The sequence below is a fragment of the Lampetra planeri genome, chromosome 28 (assembly GCF_965212315.1).
Source record: "Lampetra planeri chromosome 28, kcLamPlan1.2.h2, whole genome shotgun sequence".
In the NCBI taxonomy this organism is placed as follows: Eukaryota; Metazoa; Chordata; class Hyperoartia; order Petromyzontiformes; family Petromyzontidae; genus Lampetra; species Lampetra planeri.
In genome coordinates, this window is record NC_136134.1 from 11,405,728 (window position 1) to 11,424,041 (window position 18,314).

Genomic DNA, 18,314 nt, shown 5'->3' on the forward strand with positions numbered 1-18,314 from the left:
CACACTCTGTGTGTGTGGCGTGAACCCGTGAGTGACCTCCGTTCACCAACGTCAATCGTCGACCTCGCGCGCGCGATCCGAGGCGCGTGTTGTTGAGCGGACGAGCCGTAGCGAGAGTACTCGTTGAATATATGCGTTCAGTTCAGCTCGGCATCTCGCGATTCGTGTGGTCGTCGATGGCGATGGCACGCTCACGAATCACGCGTGGACTCAGGGCGGGTCGTGAGCAGCGATTCTTGTTTATTTAGATCCGTGGATATTGCACGCAATTGCCTTTTGCCATGCGACAGGGTGCTGCAGATGGCTTGTGACTCCCAATTAATTGGCCACTATGGATGGACTCGTATGGAATGTGGGAGGTGATGAGCCTCAGTGTGACTCCTTTGAGCCAGAAATGAGCGTCGTGTCGTTGACGTTCTCGCTCTGTCCACGAGGGAGCAGCACGTGACCACTGCTGCCCAAGACCCGGGAAGGATGGGGGCGGTGCCGGGCTCGTAGCGATTATAATCGAGTCTTAGACCTCCAGTACACGTCAGCGTTACTGCATGTGGAATCGTGCTGCAGAATCGGCTCCTTCTGGACGAATGTGGATTTCAGCATTTGGGAATATTTAAAACGTCGTACTCGAATTGTAAAAGTTGTGGTTTTACTCTCCAACACACATCCGGTGTGCTGAACTAGTAACGAATTGGCACGTTCTGTTGACGTGACACACCCCTTACTAATCGGCTGTGTAGGGTGGTGGCGGGTTTAACGACACGATGATTTATATCTACGCGATCTAACCCAAAAACCTCTTATGGATAATATTGGTCGCGAAAGCCTCCTGCGTATTACACTGGGGATATTTGACTTCAGGCTGCGTTGTTGGGAGGGAAAGAGGCAATGAATGTAGCACAAAGCGGACAGTAACAATCACAGAGTACGCGCAGTACACACGAGACAGAGGACACTTTAGACAGCTCAGGCAGTACAAACGAGTACACGTGAGTGGCAGCACCGACATGACGGCATTGCAGCACGAACGCACGTTGAACTTCTTTCGCACCGTACGTCGCCAGCCCAACAACAGGCCAGATGGCACAGCGCACACGATCGGTGCTAAGGGTGGCGCCCGCTTCAATATCCCGGCATCTCGAGCGCCTGCCGCCGTCACGTGTCTCGTGCCACTCGTCCCAGTGGCCACCCTGGCGGCGCTTCTCATGTGGACCCGAGGGGACCCCCCCCCCCCCCTCCATGACAACCGCCCTGCGCCTTCAGAATCGTGGCAATGAATCGACGCGTGGGTTGCGTGGTGTGGATCATTACACGCGGAGAAGGACGGGAGATCGGTGGGACAGAAGATCAGTGGGACAGGAGATCAGTGGGACAGATCAGTGGGACTGTAGAGAACATGAGACCGAGAGCGGTCTCTTTGATCGTCCACTAGAGGGCAATGCAGCACCATCAGTCCAGCGCCTGGAGAAGACCTGGAGGCAAGTGGTCTGGAAGTGTGTTTACCTCCAACGAAGCGCGCTTCATCACAATGGCCAGTTTCTTTATGCAGCAGACTCAGCTGCATCGTGAAAATATAGTCGGATGTTTTCAGCCAATTAATGAGTGTCGATACGTGTGGTGGGAAGCAGAGCACCCGGAGAAACCCCACGCGGAGTTTATCCCACACTCCGCTGCACGTACCGCATCCTGCGGCGAACCTGGGTAATGGGAGTTTCGCCGCCCATCTGTGTGTGATCCACCAACCCACGCTGCTGCCTCCACAGTACTGGATCACAGGCAGCAGTAGCAACGTAGCCACCAGCGAGCGCCACCGGCTGCGTGCATTTGCCGCCCGTACAGGAACTGCCACCAGTGTTCAGGTGGCAGGGATTGATGCTGCAGCGAGACGTGGTGACATCGCGATGGGCTCTGTGACAGCACGGCACGTCAACACTGCAGCCGTGTAGACTGCTGGGGAACATGTTGTCCGTGAGCAGCGGCATGATGGGGTGGTGTGGCAAGTGATCGCGCCAGGCCCTGTTTGTCTCTCCAGGGTCTAAGTTTACACACCGCACTAGGTGCTGATTTAGGGCTGAGTGAACCTCAGGGAGGTCCAGGACCGGTTCAGATATCACTGGCTATACTGTGCCGATGTTAGTCGGGGCCGGATGTCAAACTCAGGTTGCCGTGTTCGTACAGCAGTGTGCTAACCACTGCGCCACCGCTCTCCATAATACATCCCGTCAACAAAGACGCATTCGTGCACACACCTCCACACCCCACAACGACAAACGTTGCGGACTTTGCTTGGCAAGTGTTGTAAGCGAGCACCTAGACATAGACACAGACGCGACACAGACACGACACAGACACGACACAGACACCCCATATAGCCTTAACAGACTGTAGGGGCAAGTGCTGTTAGCGAGCACCTATGAAGGCCAGAAGGATACACGAGGGGGTGGGTGGCCAGCGCCACACCCGACCGCCTTTGTCTCCCTAGTGGCGATATTTACATATCGCACCAGGTACTCATTTGAGGCTGAGCCGACCTAGGGGAGGCCCAGGATCGGTTCAGATAATCGTCACTGGTGTTTGCCGTGAGCGGGAATCGAACCCGGGTCGCCAGGTTCGTAGTGCAGCGCGCTAACCGCTACACTACCGCTCCCCACACACGCAGGCACACACGCAGGCACACACGCAGGCACACACGCAGGCACACACACGGACACACACACACACGCAGGCACACACACGCAGGCACACACACGGACACACACACGGACACACACACGCAGGCACACACACGCACGCGTGCGCGCACTCCCCGCCGTGGGCTCGTGGGTGGCGGCGCGGTTCGCCCGGGCCCCACGTGGTCAGCCGGGTCCAGCAGGGGCTCGTGCCAACGCCCCTCACTCTTATTATTCCCCCCCCCACCCCCCAACTGTGTGGGAGGGATACATTTATTTTTTAAAAGACAATACTTTAGATTGAGAATAAAAAAAAAACATGCTATCCTTGTTGCGTATGATGGAAACGTGTCCTGGAGTCAGTTGCCAATGTTTGGCCACGACGAGAGGGCTTCAGCAGAGTGGGTGGACTCCTCCTCCTCCTCCTCTGTCGACGGATCTCAGGCCGCAGTGGGTTTATTTTATCGCCGTAGTCTGGGCTACGGGCCCACGATCGCACTCACGTGGCCTGTGTCTTTGATTTGACATTCGTGGAGGAGATGTACGCATCGGCCTGACGACGTTTCGATGCGGGGGTTGATGGCTATGCCAGAGTCTTCCAGGAATGCTCATTTTAGGTCAGCACCCCATGAAACCAATCATCTGGGCCGTTCGTGATTGAATGGGTGCGTGCACGCAGAATTGTGGGTACCCTGGTATCCGAGAATAATCGCCGAAAACCCTTCGTCAATCCACTGCTGGATGAATGTCTTGCCATGCAGCAGAACTCGTATCGCTCGCCACTGAGGCTAGCCGAGCCTGGGAATCGAACTCAGGTGACCGAGTTCGCAGTGCAGGGGGTTGAACACTGTGCCACCTCTCTCCACCAAACATACACAAATACAAAGATCACCCGAATAGGCTTTAACAGACTGTTGGGGCAAGTGCTGTTCGCGAGCAACTATAAAGGCCGGAACGGCGCAAGAGGAGGTGGGTGGCCAGCACCCCAGTGGCGAAGTCCACACTGCAATAGGTACTCATTTGAGGCTGAGTAGACCTAGGTGAGGCCCAGGACCGGTTCAGATAATCGTCATTGGTCTTGGCCGTGCACAAGAGTCGAACTCGCCGGGTTCGTAGCGCTGCGCGCGAACCGCTACATTCCCACACGGACATACATACACACAGAGACATACACGGGCAGTCATACCTACCATGTGTTATTACAGCTCATGCTGGCTTTCATGCGTGTGCACGTGTTGGTGTGCGCGCGTTAGTATAGCCGAGTCATTTGGCAGGGAATCAAAGTCTGACCCCATCCACCCACACACACACATGTTCACCTACACAAAGATAAATATCCCCCCTTATAGCCTGAACAGACTGTAGGGGCAAGTGCTGTTAGCGAGCAGCACCTATGAAGGCCGGCACGGCACACGAGGGGGTGGGTGGCCAGCACCACGCCCGAATGCACCAATCCACACGAACACTCGCCACTTACTCAAACACAAAGACATGCACATGCGCTGACTTACACATACACTAACAAACATACACTCGCACACGTATGCGCATCCACACACTCACCCAAACACTATCTTGCACACCAATCCAACCATCAACCAATGCAATCACCCACTCAGCCACGCACCCATCCACTCACCCATACACTCAGACACCCATCCACCCACCAACCCACCCATACACTCACCCACCCATCCACCCACCCACCCATCCACCCACCCACCCATCCACCCACCCACACACTCAGACACCCAACCACCCACCAACTCACCCATACACTCACGCACCCATCCACCCACCCACACACCCATACACTCACCCACCCATACACTCACGCACCCAACCACTCACCCAACCACCCACCCACCCATACACTCACCCAACCACCCACCCACCCATACACCCACCCACCCACACACTCAACTTCAAAGTGGCGGCAGGGCGGGTGACGCCGTGATGAGCGATGGAGGCCGCAGCTGAGAGGGGGTCGAGGGGACTGAGCGGTGCGGAGTCCGGGGACTACGAGTCAGGGGGCTGGGAGCAGAGGGACTGGGGAGAGCGAGCGCGGGGTCCAAGGTCAGGGGTTGGGAGGAGGTCGGAGATTGAAAAGTGTGCACAGACACACAGATATACACACATTATATTCGCATACACACATGTACATTGCACTGCTGGATGAGGATCTTCCCACGTCCTGTGCGTCACGAGGGTTATTTGGCCACACAGGTTGCTGCGTTTTAGCCGTCCGGCGCTCCGCTCGTTGTTGTGAGCGACGCTCCTCCACCCTCTATTGTTGCTGCAGAGCGGCTGCCTTCAACCTCTCAGTTGTGGCGTCCTTCACGAACCTCCTCCACAGAGGCCGATGTTGACATCGCTGGTACCAGTCATCAGCAAGTCCACTGAGCTCGACATCTTCCTGTACCGCATCAGCTCTGCCTCTTCTCTAGCCCGTGCCCCGCCACTTTAGCCCCCTAAGTCTGGCCAAACAAAAGCTGCTTTGGCATGCGGCGGCTGGGCAAGCGGGCTCCGTGACTCAGCCAATGCAGCCTCTCCTGCCGGAGGGGCTCACTGATGGGACTGTGTCCAGATCTCACAAGGATCTGTGAGCTCCCCAAAGCCAGGCTGCTTAGACTCAGGATGAATTGTACGAAATGGAAATTGCGCCTCTAAATCCCAGCATAAGGGCCAAAGCACATCCCTGTTGCACCCCAACATGAACAGGGAATAGCTCTGGATTTTGGCTTCGTATCTTTACCTGTGTCTGTCCACCATCGCCACGACCCTGAATGATCTCCACTAAAAGGACCGGGACTCTGAATGCCTGAAGAACAAGCAGGTGCCGAGGGTTCGTGATGGTATCGCCGGCCCGATTCCAGAGTGGCGTGTAGGCAAGAAGGGAGGGTCCATGGGGCCTTGATGTCACGGTTTCGAGTTGCATCTCCAATGAAATGTATTACAGAGGCACATCAGCCAATCGTGGTCCCACTAGGACGGCCAGCCCGACACGGGTCCTCACTTCCTGCGTGAATCACCACACCGAGACTCCGCACAGCCTGGCGACCTCCTCCATGATGTCATGATCCTGGGATGGGTGGGATCGTATTCGGTTCTCTGAATGGAATTGCGATTCCAGCCATGAGAATCTCCTCGCTCGAAAGCGCAGAGGGAGACGTGCGGCACACAGACACGTGGCTTAAACATAGACGCGCGCGCAAGACTCGCGTAAGCCGCGCTTTCTTCGCCTTAACCTTGAAGACTTTTTTTTTTAAACCGCCACCCTTTCGTCAGCCAGAGCCAAAACCGTCAAGGCGTCAAGTTCTCGCGCCCTCATGACCGCCACTCGATGACGGACGCGCCGTGGACAGCTGCCCATGAGCGGTTATTCAAAATAACGCGGAACGCTCCAAAAAAAACCGAGCGGAGCGGTCGCAGCAGCAGCAGCAACACGCAAGGCCGCTGCTGTTGCTGCTGTCTCAGCTCGGCAACAGACGGCTGTGCCGCGTGCTCTCTGTGTGGCTGCTGACTCGTGGCACGCGCCTCTGTCAGGGCATTTTTGAGCCGACGGTGCAGACGAGAAGAAGCAAATAAAACTGAGCAAAAAAAATTACGAACAAAAAGTTGAAATGCTAAATCGTAACGTGGCCCTGAATTGTGAAGATTCATTGAGTATTTAATTCAGCCAAAGTGATGTCCTGGCTCAAGTGAGCGTTGTGGTATTGGTGCGTATCTACTGTTTACATCCCTGAGCCAGTCGTGGAAATGTCACGTTTCTATGGCCGGGGGTGAGTGGAGAATGTGTGGAGTGGAGTAAAAGTAGAGGGAGAGGTACGAGATGAGTGGGGGGAGGTAGGAGAGTGCGTGGAGAGGAGTAAGATGAGAGGGGAGAGGTAGGAGAGTGCGTGGAGAGGAATGGAATGAGATGAGAGGGGAGAGGCAGGAGAGTGCGTGGAGGGGAGTGGAGTGAGATGAGAGGGGAGAGGCAGGAGAGTGCGTGGAGGGGAGTGGAGTGAGGTGAGAGGTAGGAGAGTGCGTGGAGAGGAATGGAGTGAGATGAGAGGGGATAGGTAGCGTGCGTGGAGTAGAGTGAGATGAGAGGGGAGAGGCAGGAAAGTGCGTGGAGGGGAGTGGAGTGAGATGAGAGGGGAGAGGTAGGCAGGGGAGAGTCCATGGCGTGTGGTGCGATCGCGACATTGATCGGGGATTGGATTGGGAGCCGGTGGAGGAGTCGGACTGTCGGGGTGACGAGGCGTGGTCTCGTTCACGCGTGCGAGTAAACCGTGGCGATCGGGAGGCCTCGGAACTCGCAGACGTCACGGCCTGTGGCCACGAGACGGAACGCACACGGGGCGCTCTGTGTTTGTGAGCACAAATACAAAGATCCCCCGTATAGCCTGTGGCAGACTTCTGGGGCAAGTGCTATATGTGAGCGAGTAGCAGCTATGAAGGCCGGCACGGCACACGAGGTGGTGGGTGGCCAGCACCACGCCCGCCCGCCTTTGTCCCCCCAGTGGCGATGTTTATACATCGCACCAAGTACTCATTTGAGGCTGAGTCGACCTAGCAGAGGCCTTTGACCGGTTCGGATAACCGTCACTGTCGTTGGCCGTGTTGGCTGTGAGCACACACGTGTGACGCACACACGTGTGACGCACACATGCACACACGTGTGACACACACACGCACACACGTGTGAGGCACACACGCACACACGTGTGACACACACACGCACACACGTGTGAGGCACACACGCACGCGGTGACACGGCGATCGGCGCTGTTGTTTCAGTGATGGACACTTAACAAGTGTAGCGTGACTCTCACGTGTTGCGCAGTTTACCAACCTCGCCTGGTGATACACGGAGGGCAACGACGATGATGATGATGGGAGGTGTGGCCTCTGGTGACATGGAGAGAGACAGATATTGATCGAGGCGTGCACACAAATGGAGAGACGGAATGAACGAGATCACCAGAGAGAGACGCGTGGAAAGATACTGGCACTGAGCAACGCAGATATGTACCGAGAGACATTGAGTATGTGTGGAGAGACGCAGAGACACGGAGATGGAAGGAGGCAGAGATGACAGAGAGACACACGTGAGGAAGAGAGATACACAATAGACAGAGACTTGGGGAGACACACAGAGAGACAAAGACACACAGAGAGACACACGTGATGAAGAGAGATACACAGCTGCACAGAGGGACAGTTGCACGATAGACAGATACACGGAGAGACAGATACACACTGAGAGACACATATAGAGACACAGACACACAGAGAGAGAGACACACAGAGAGACAGAGACACACTGAGAGACACACTGAGAGACAGAGACACACAGAGAGAGACAGAGAGAGAGAGAGACCCACAGAGACACAGAGAGAGAGAGAGACCCACAGAGAGACAGAGACACACAGAGAGACAGAAACACACAGAGAGACACACACAGAGAGACAAAGACACACAGAGAGACACACAGAGAGACAAAGACACAGTGATAGTTACACAGAGAGAGAGAGAGAGAAGCGGCGCTCGCGGAATGCCTAAATGCATTAGCGCGCGGTCCCGAGGGCGCGCGGCGCGTGACAGCCACACGGGGTGACTCCGAGTGGCGCATTCCTCCTCCTCCTGCTGCTGCTGCTCCCCCTGCCCGGAGAGGGACAGAGGCCATTACTGTGATTTGTTCAGAACCCAACAGCTGTGATCCTCGCACTGCCTTGCCTCTTCATCTCTCTCTCACCCCCCCCCACCGCCACCGCCGTGCTCACGGCCCCCTCCGCAGAGAGAATGGCGATCGTAATTAAGGAGCGGATTCGTTCAAATCGAATCATGCCGCGCCGCTCGGTGAGCATCACGGGTGAAAGGCCGAGAGTGGAGTGGGAGCGACGTGGAGGGCTCGGGTTGGGGGTCGTGGTTTATGATGAGCCCTGGGGTGTGGATGGCTGTTTTGTTCGGGTGAGTGCTTGGGTCTGGTTCGCTACTTTGTTAGGGTGATTGTGCGTATGGCTAGCTTGTTAGGATTATGGCAAGTGTCTGATTGGCTAGATTGTTATGGGTTAGGATTAGTGTCTGATTGGCCAGATTGTTATGTGTTGAGATTAGGGCCAGTGTCTGATTGGCTAGCTTGCTCGGGTTCGTGTCTGGTTGGCCAGCTTGTAGGGCTTAGTGCCCGATTTAGTAAACTCCACTTTAAGAACTGAATTCACTTCAGCAATCGACTGGGGCCGGGGAGAGAAGTAAACTCATCTCCCACCGGAACAGTGTCCCTGCCTCTCTCTCGCTCTGCTCGCCTCCTCCGCCTTGCAGATAATCACCCAGATCTCGAAAGCTAAACAGGCGTCCGAACTCCCAGGTGGCCAGGCGATGGCAGTACATCGGTGAATTATTTAATCTATCTGTGCGGAGGTTTTGAGTGTCACCCATTGTATGTGTGTTTGGTTTTCTCCGTTAACATCGGCGTTCCCAAACACTCATGAGTGGATTGGCCAAACATCCCAAGGATTGGCAGGGCCCACCTGAAAAAGAGTCGTCTCACTCAGTGAGGCTTTTCTGGGTAAATAAAGTGCACCATTATTATTTTTGTTATTTTTTTTTTATCTTTAAATGGATCAGCCAGAGATGTTTTTTCGTGGTAGCTTTGGTAGAGGTTTCATGTTTGCACGTGTCTGGGAGTGTGTACGCGAGCGTGTGTTCTTGTTTAAACTTCCAACGGCACGGAGCCTCACGACCACATGGCCCAGCTGAAGGACAGACTCAGACTCGGCTCTCCCTCTGCGGGCGAGCTGCGTTTCCTCCCCGGGCTCCCGATTCGTGCAAACTCCCAAACACAAACACGGAGCAGAGAAACCGCGCAGCTTTAATTGCTTCCACTCACCACGGGGTCCTTTTATTCCGCGCAATTAAACATCGTGGGTTGGGTTTGGGGAGAGGGGCGAGTAGCCCCTCCCTCCAAGGTTGTTCAGCGGAGTTACTCGCTCTGCCATGGGAATGTGGAATCTCCATCACTGACTCGTGGCTGTGAACAGATGAACACCAATGATTCCTCAATCAATTTGACTTTGATTATTTATTCAACGCATCTCTCCGTCTGTATTTCCACCGTTTTGTCTGATGGTCCGTCATCAGTCGGGGTCTGCAGAGGAGCCTCCAGGAGAGCCATTCGATGCTTTTATTCGATAACCACGTTGGTGCCATTATTGTATCTGCTCGCGTTGAGAGCCGAACCCCACACACCACCACCACCACCACCACACACTCGCTGCCGTCTCCTCGCAATTTCCCCAGAAAGATCAACAAGCACTCCACCCCCGTCTTCCTCCCCTTACATCCTGCCACACTGCCCACTTACAGCTCGTATCCCCGGAGGAAGCCTCCCACAGGGAGGGGAGACATGCGATCGACCGATGCTAAACATCCCCAAACTAAGAACCTCTTCTTTCAAGTGGGCCCTCGCCCATACAGACGTGGCAGATCACCAGCGATGGTTCAAGCGAGCCGGACTCTGCCGATGAGGCACTGAATGTCGAAACCGGTCCAGAATGTCCCTTGTTTTGAACCGACGTTGCTGAAATTTAACACCCCCAAAAGAAAGCGGGTGTGTGGGGGTGTGAGTGTGTGGGTGTGTGGGTGTGTGAGGGTGTGTGGGGGTGTGGCGGTGTGGCGGTGTGGGTTGTGAGGGTTTGTGGGTTTGTGTGGGTGTGAGTGTGTGGCTACTGGGAGGTGTAAAATGAGGAGGCGTTTGCCTGCTTATTCATTTTGTTACTTAGATTCTCCACGACGATGCTGATGCTTGTTTAGAGTTTTGTATTCTGTCGACGGGGTCCAGCTCCTGCCCCCCCCCTTCCCCCCGCTAGGCAGCAGAGATTCTGGTGAAGGTTCAGACCGATGGGGTGTGATGCCCGAGAGCGACGCGGTGTGTGGGATTGATGGCACGTGCTTTAACGTGGCGTGGCACGGCGTGGCACGGCGTGGCGTGCCGCGGTTCGGAGTGGCGCAACGGAGCCGTGGGCGAGCGTCGACGGTCGTCGCGACGACACGTGGGGCCGCGTGTCTGTCGCCGTCGCCGCGGCTGCGCGAGCGGCTCCGCGCCACCCGGGGCCCCTCGTTAAGCCAAACGAGGCACCCCCCCCCCCTCTCAACCCGGCTCCCCTCCCCCCACGCCGCGCGGGGCCCCCAGGGACCCCCCTTGTGAGCGGCGGCCTCTCCCGGCCGGCCGCCACCTCCTGCACTCGCCGCTCGACGTGCCACGACCGGAGGCTGCGTCTCGAGCCCGCTGAGCCGTCCGTGGGTTTGTTCGGTGCGATTTTAGTTTCGTTTAAATTTCTCGGGGAGTTTTTGTTTTTGTAATTTTTTTTTCCTCTCCTCTACTTCGCGAGGAGGGGGAGGGGGGCCCGTTCCGTCTGGGCGCCGCTGTCGCCGGTGACGTCGTCGGCCGCGTCTTTTTGGCACCGCGAGGTTTGAAACTCGCCGCGTCTCGCGCGTCTCGGAGAGCACCGCGGCGGCGACGGCGACCGTGACGTTGGCGTCGATGGTGTCAGAGATCGCTGGGTCCACGTGGGAGGCCTGGCGGGGTCAAGGCGGAGCGAGCCGAAGGTTGCGCTAGACTCCGTTGCGGGCCGTGACCCCTTCATGAAAACTCCGCCACGTTTCTAAACTCGAACTCGGGAATTCTTGCCGCGCCGTTCAAACTCGTCGACCCCGCGCCCACGCGTCCTGCCCAGGCCGAGTCTTCTAACCCGAGCCGTGGCCTTCGTCGCTCGTAGTCCTGCGACTCAAGAAGACGTGGGGATCGCGTCGATTCGAGCCCACGGGGGAACAGCAGCCGCAGCTTGGGAAGGCCGCGGCGCGGCGTCGGCGACACGGTGGTGGCCGTGTCGCGATCCGAACCCTGCCCCGAGGTCGCGGTGTCAGCAGCAGCGGCGGTGGCGGCGGGCGTGGACGGCGGAGGGGACCGGGCGCAGCCTGGGCCATAACGCGATTAGCCGGAGGGGCGCGACGGAGGGGAGGGAGAGAGCGGCGGTAACGAGATTGAAGAGGACACGGGGGGAGCGTGGGGAATTAAGAGCTGCGCTCTGCTCCGTCGCTGATGTCATCGTCTCCTTCTGAAGGGAGACTCCACGAAGACGCGTGGCGGGTTTAAGCCGGGGGATGTGAAATCGCTCGAAGGCCCAGACGCGCCAGTTACGCTTTGCGAGTGTCACCGCGCGTGCGTGAACACCTGGGTCGTTCCGTGAGACTGTGTGCGTCTGCGTCAGCGTGCGCACCTGTCACGTTTCGCCCGCTCGCGTCACCGCGCGCGCGATTGTGCGTCACCGTGCGTGTCACTGCGCAAGCACGTGACTCCGTGACGCCCCGGTCGCTTCGAGGCCGTGAAGTGACACCGCCAGGCCTACGCCGCGTGTCCACGCATCCACTGGCTCGGGAACGCGGCCCGGGCACAGGAACCTCGCCCTGCTCCGAGTTCACCGGCCAGAGACAACGTCGAGACAGCAGACGCCTTCGAGACAACAGAGACAGCAAGAGGCAGCAGAGACAGCCGGAGACAACCAAAGACGGCCAAAGGCAGCATCGAGACTCGGCCAGGAGGACACGGCCGTGTTTCCATCTGCGCAGGGAGCCAGACGTGGGCATGGCCGCTCGGGGATCGGCCAAGGTGGCGGGCAAACGGGCGGTCCGGGGGGGCCGGGGGGTCGGCTGGCCGGGCGCCCCGGGGATGTGGGCGGGGGGCCAGGCAGACGCGATGACGATGATGACGACGACGACGACAAAGACGCCGGCCGCGCCGTGGAGGCCTCCGCCCGGCGGGAGGCGGCGCGGGTGGCGCTGCCTTCTCAGCTGCTGCAACGCGCTGCTCGTCGGCCTGGCGGCCGCCACGCTGTGCTTCGCCGTGATCATGTTCACGCAGTGTAAGGCGGCCGGTTCCCCCGCACCCCCTCGCCTCCCGCCACTCCGCCGCCCGGCGCCCGGTCGCGGCCGCTCGCGGGCCGCGCGGCCAGGGCGGCGCGGTGCCCGCCTGGGTAGCTCGCCGCTCCGGCGGCTCCCGTCTGATGCTGCCCCGTGATTTGGCGATGCTGGGCGATGGCACCGATGCAACAGCGCAACAAAAATACTTTGGGGGCGATGGCCCTTTTTTACGTGCTACAAAGAAGGGCCGTTACCCGAAACGTTGGCGATGTGATTTCTTCTTTTGGAATTGACAGTTTTGTTTTCGCAGTGAATGTGCATGTTCTTGATACAAATATCCCCCGCACAGCCTTAACAAACTCTTTGGGCAAAGTGCTGTTCGTGAGCACCTTTGAAGGCTGGCATGGTGCACAAGGAGTGGAGGGTGGCCAGCACCACGCCCGGTGGTTGCGAGTGGCGATGTTTACAAACCGCACCAGGTACTCATTTACGGCCCAGTCGGCCTCGGGTAGGCCCAGGACCAGTTCAGATATTCGTCCCTGATGTTGGCCGTGAGCGGGAATCGAACTCGGGTCGCCGTTTTCATCGGGCTAACCACTTAGACTACCGCTCCACACAAGTATGTAGAGTATGCAGTACAAACATACACACGCGCAGTGCGCCACGTATGCCACTTTATTGCTGGATTAGGGCCTGCCCCTGACTCTTCTTACTGTCAATCGCACTGGTCAGTGGAGTTTTGGTGGGGACGGAGGTCCATGAGCAGATTAGATATCACTTGCCACTGCTAGCCGTCGCTGCGAATCAAACCCAGGTCGCTGGCTTCATAACGAGGTGGAAGAACCACCCCACCCCAAAACGGAAGCCTGCTGTGATCTATGGTACCAAAAAAAATGTTTGTTGTTTAAGGGGAGCAAGTGCGGAGCACAGAAGTACGGTCTAACAATTGATGTTACTGCACTGCCCTCTGCTGTCCACCACGTCGCCACGTGACAGGCGGTGGATCACCCATCGGAGCACGCTGGCCAGGATCAGGCGAGACGTTAACTTCCTCGCCTGGTCTACAGGAGGTCGTGGGATCGATCCCCACCCTGATGCCTGCTGCTGTCTATTTGGATTTTTGGTATTTGGATTTTGGGTATTAGGAGTTTGGGTATTAGGAGTTTGGGTATTAGGAGTTTGGGTATTAGGAGTTTGGGTATTAGGAGTTTGGGTATTAGGAGTTTGGGTATTAGGAGTTTGGGTATTAGGAGTTTGGGTATTAGGAGTTTGAGTATTAGGAGTTTGAGTATTAGGAGTTTGAGTATTAGGAGTTTGGGTATTAGGAGTTTGGGTATTAGGAGTTTGAGTATTAGGAGTTTGCGTATTCTTGCGTGGATTTGGAGGGTCCATGGGGCCTGGACGGCCGCATGGAACCGCCGTGGGAACTTACGGCCAATGAATGTTCCACGTTTCAACGGCGAGTCTGGCCGATACCGGTATCAACGATACCGGATACGTGAGCTCGTTCCTTGCGACTGTCATCCTTGATGCGAGCGGTAGCTCGCGAGGAGGGTTCCTGGCAGGTCGCCCGTGCCGGGGCAAGGTGTGGGGGCTTGTTGTTGTCGGGTTGGGAGTGGGGTTTGTGAGACGGTAACGCGAGTTTGGCTTCAGTGGCCGCTGTTTGGAACGCGATTGCAATCGGTAATTGCTGTTGTTAGGAGCCGTATTCGTAGCTTCGTGCCATATCTACGACGTGGCTGTAACGCGGTTAAATTTGCCGTGAAGTTGCACGAACGATAAACAAAAGCGACACAATCACAACCATTTACGTAGTGCCGCGCATCTCCCCCTGCCCCCCCCCGCCTCAACAATGTAGGCCAAAGCGCAGCTGCGACGCGTCTTATTTTGCCAATTAATGGGCTCGCGTGCCATTCACCTCCCAGCCATCATATTCCATTGGCCACGATCGGCCAGCATTGGCTCCTCCCCCCCCGCCAGGAGGTGGTAGCGGCCCTCACCCCGGGCCAGGAACTCATCGCCTCGTCCGTCGCGTTGGCGCTGCAGGGCCACAACCTCGCGCCCAGCGGCAGCCACGCCGGCGGGCGGCTCCAGACCTAGCCACCTCTCCCCCGCCACCCCGGCCACGACCGCCGCATCACTAAGACGATCGAGCGCGCAGGCGGTGCAACTGCACCGGGGGCCCATGGGCCGGAGGAGCCCAGGCACCGCGCTACAAAGAGTGTTGGGGGTGGGGGTGGGAGGCTTGGGGGGGGGGGTCCGTTTCATTCCTTAGACGAGGGCCCATGATGCCAACCACGCCACGCACGCCACCGCCCCTTACACCTGCTGCGCCTGTAGGCCAGCGTGAGTTGCAACTTGATTACAGCGGCAAGCGGATCGTTGCGTGGGCGTCATCCCCGTAGCTTGAGGTACCTCGCCCATCCATCTCCTCCCAGGCTCCGTCTGTCTCCGTGCCGCACTTCCCATCGCACTGCCCTCCCCTCCAGCCTCATCCCGACTCGCCCCCCACCACCACCTCCACCACGACCACCACCCACCTCGCCATGACTCGGCGAGGCATGCCGTTGGGATCTGGCAAATGAAAGCGGTGCTTGGCGCGGGTTAAAGGTACGCGTGGTGCCTCGGGTGTGCGGGTCGGGAGGAAGTGAGACTCTGGAGAAGAGGAGCGGTTTGACGGAGGAGCGAAATGTCCCACGTCGCGGCTCGTTGCCGAACGAACCCCGTGACCCGCTCCGGTGGGTCACCGCGTCCAAGGCCCAGGGCACGGTGACCGTGGCGTCTCCGCTCTCTCTCTCGCTCGCTGTGCCAGTCGCTGATTCATGGGACAGGCATCCACACGGGCAGATGGACAGATAAGCAAAAAGGAAGGACGAAGACAGATGTACAGACAGACAGACGTAAAGATAAACGCGTAATCAGACGCACACACAGGCACACGGACACACACATACATAGAAATGTTTCCTGACTTAGACATTTTGTGAATCTGAAGCTCAATTAAACTATTTTCATTTCACCAGGTGAGGTCCACTGAGCTATCATTTGGCCACAAATGATAGCTCAACTTAGTGGCTTACCATCATGTGCAAATTTATAGAAGCCAAATACTCTAAACCTATGTTTCTAAATGTGGAGGGGAAGAACAACGGAGGACCTGGAGAAAAGTCCACGTGACCACGGCGAGAGAGACACCGCAAGCTCCAACTATACAGCAAGCGCCAGGGTCGGGACTGAACCCACAACCTCTTGTATGCCAACGCGAATCAGTAATGGGTATTCGTTGTTTACCCTGCGAGGCCTCGCTGAGAGTCTCAAGACTCCTCCTCAGGTGGCTCCTACTCGTGAGTGTTTTGGCTCATCCCTCACGGGGCGTTGTCTTGTTTCAGGACGTGCGCAAGCGTGCACGTGTTGTGCGTGGTGCGCGTGTGTTGTGTGTGGAGCGCGCGTGTTGTGTGTGGAGCGCGTGTTGTGTGTGGTGTGCGTGGTGTGCGTGGTGTGCGTGGTGCGCGTGTGTTGTGTGTGGAGCGCGCGTGTTGTGTGTGGAGCGCGTGTTGTGTGTGTGTTGTGCGTGGTGTGCGTGGTGTGTGTGTGGAGCGCGTGTTGTGTGTGGTGTGCGTGGTGTGCGTGGTGTGCGTGTTGTGTGTGGTGTGCGTGGTGTGCGTGGTGTGCGTGGTGTGCGTGGTGTGCGTGTTGTGTGTGTGGAGCGCGTGTTGTGTGTGGTGTGCGTGGTGTGCGTGGTGTGCGTGGTGTGCGTGGTGTGCGTGGTGTGTGTGTGGTGTGCGTGTTGTGTGTGGTGTGCGTGGTGTGCGTGGTGTGCGTGGTGTGTGTGGTGTGCGTGGTGTGCGTGGTGTGCGTGGTGTGCGTGGTGTGCGTGGTGTGCGTGTTGTGTGTGGTGTGCGTGGTGTGCGTGGTGTGCGTGTTGTGTGTGGTGTGCGTGGTGTGCGTGGTGTGCGTGTTGTGTGTGTGGAGCGCGCGTGTTTGCTGTGTGTTTACGAGCAAGACGCACGTCGTTCCTTTCCAACGAGTCGCGGAAAACGCGCACACGCGTTGCTCCCGTCGCACGTGAGCTCCGTAAATGCTTCCTGTTTGTGTTCCCGCTCTCGAATTTGTTGCACGGACGCGATCTGATATCTGCGCACTCGTAGCGGCGATGCCATTAAATGCCCCGCGTCTCACGGTGGCGGTCAGCAACGCCCGACCGGAGGTTCGATCTGAACACCGGGGGGGGTCGGGATGCGGCTACTTCCTCTGAACCCAGTGACACGACCGCCGCCGTGAGTCCCATGTCGTGGCTGCGTCGTTCCGTACTTCTTACCCCTTAGCCGGTGTTGCATTGTTTGTTCACCATCGTTCAGCACATCGGGGAGCTGGTGGGGTGTTGACTCATCAGGGGTTGGTCCAAGCAGGGGGCAATGGCACATTCACCCCCCCCACCCCCCGCCTTAACATCACGAAAATTGGTATGTTTTTGATATTTCCAGATAAACCGCGCTGAATAGATATGCACATATTGAGGCAGTGCCTGTTTACACAGCTTGGCATGTTTTGATACCAACTCGGCGCTCTGAGGCCACCCGACCACCCGATTGATTTGAACATTCGTGTTTGAAAACTCGCTTTTTCCGAAAAAGAGAAATCACCAAAACCTCACTCACTCACGGGCCACCGTGTCACTCACCCACTCACCCACTCCACTGCTCACCCACTCACCCACTCCACTGCTCATCCACTCACCCACTCCACTGCTCACCCATGCAACCATTCACTCACTCCACTGCTCACCCACTCACCCACTCCACTGGTCACCCATTCACCCACTCACCCACTCCAATGCTCATCCACGCACGCCCCGTGTATCCTGCCGCTCACCCACCCACCGCTCGCTGCCCGCGCTGTAATGTGCCATGTTAGTTTTGGCTTATTGACATCTGCACTGCGTTTAAAACTCACTCGCACACAACACACGCTGCAGCCGTTAGAGATGGAGAACATTCTACACGAACCAGTAGTGTACGCCACATAATACCAGTGGCGAATATGTGAACCTGTCCTGGGTTTCCCTAAAGTCGACTCAGCCTCAAATGACTACTTTGCGCAGTGAGCAAACACCAGCACTGGGCAGGCAAAGGCGGCCTGGCGTGGGGTTCGCCACCCACCCCCTCGGGTGCCGGGTTGGCCTTCTTCATAGGCGCTCGCGAACAGCACTTGCCCCAATTGTCTGTTGAGACAAAACGAGGGATCTTTCATATATTTGTATGAGAGTGTGAACATACACACGTGTCATTATGGGTTTGCTGTGTACGACACCGGGACACCCTTGCAAACAAGACGTCCCATACTCTTTGGTTCTTTCGGTAAAGTCACGTAGGTAGAAAATAAAATAAATTAAATCACGACGTTTCGATTGCAACACAAGCAATCATCATCATGGGGGAAAACCACATCAAGAAAATGTTTTGCTGAAGTGGGAGAACATTTTCTTGCTGTGGGTTTCCCACCTGATGACGATTGCTTGTGTTGTAATCGAAACGTCGTGATTTAATTTATTTTATTTTCTACCTACGTGACTTTACCGAAAGAACAAATGAGTATGGATCCCTGCAGTCACGAAAACTTCAAATCTAGATTGAGACGTCCCATCTCACACGAGAGGTCCCATCTCGCACGAGACGTTTCATCTCGAGAGGCGATTGCCCAGGTGAAGGATTTCAATGAAAGAACGCTCGACCCGTGTGCCCT

At 56.9% G+C, this 18,314-nt stretch overlaps 1 protein-coding gene across 2 annotated transcripts in view; it reads left to right on the plus strand.

The window, feature by feature from the left end:
• Positions 1–18,314, plus strand: part of LOC144728464 (agrin-like) — a 144,147-nt gene that overhangs the window by 92,479 nt on the left and 33,354 nt on the right. The window lies entirely within an intron of this gene.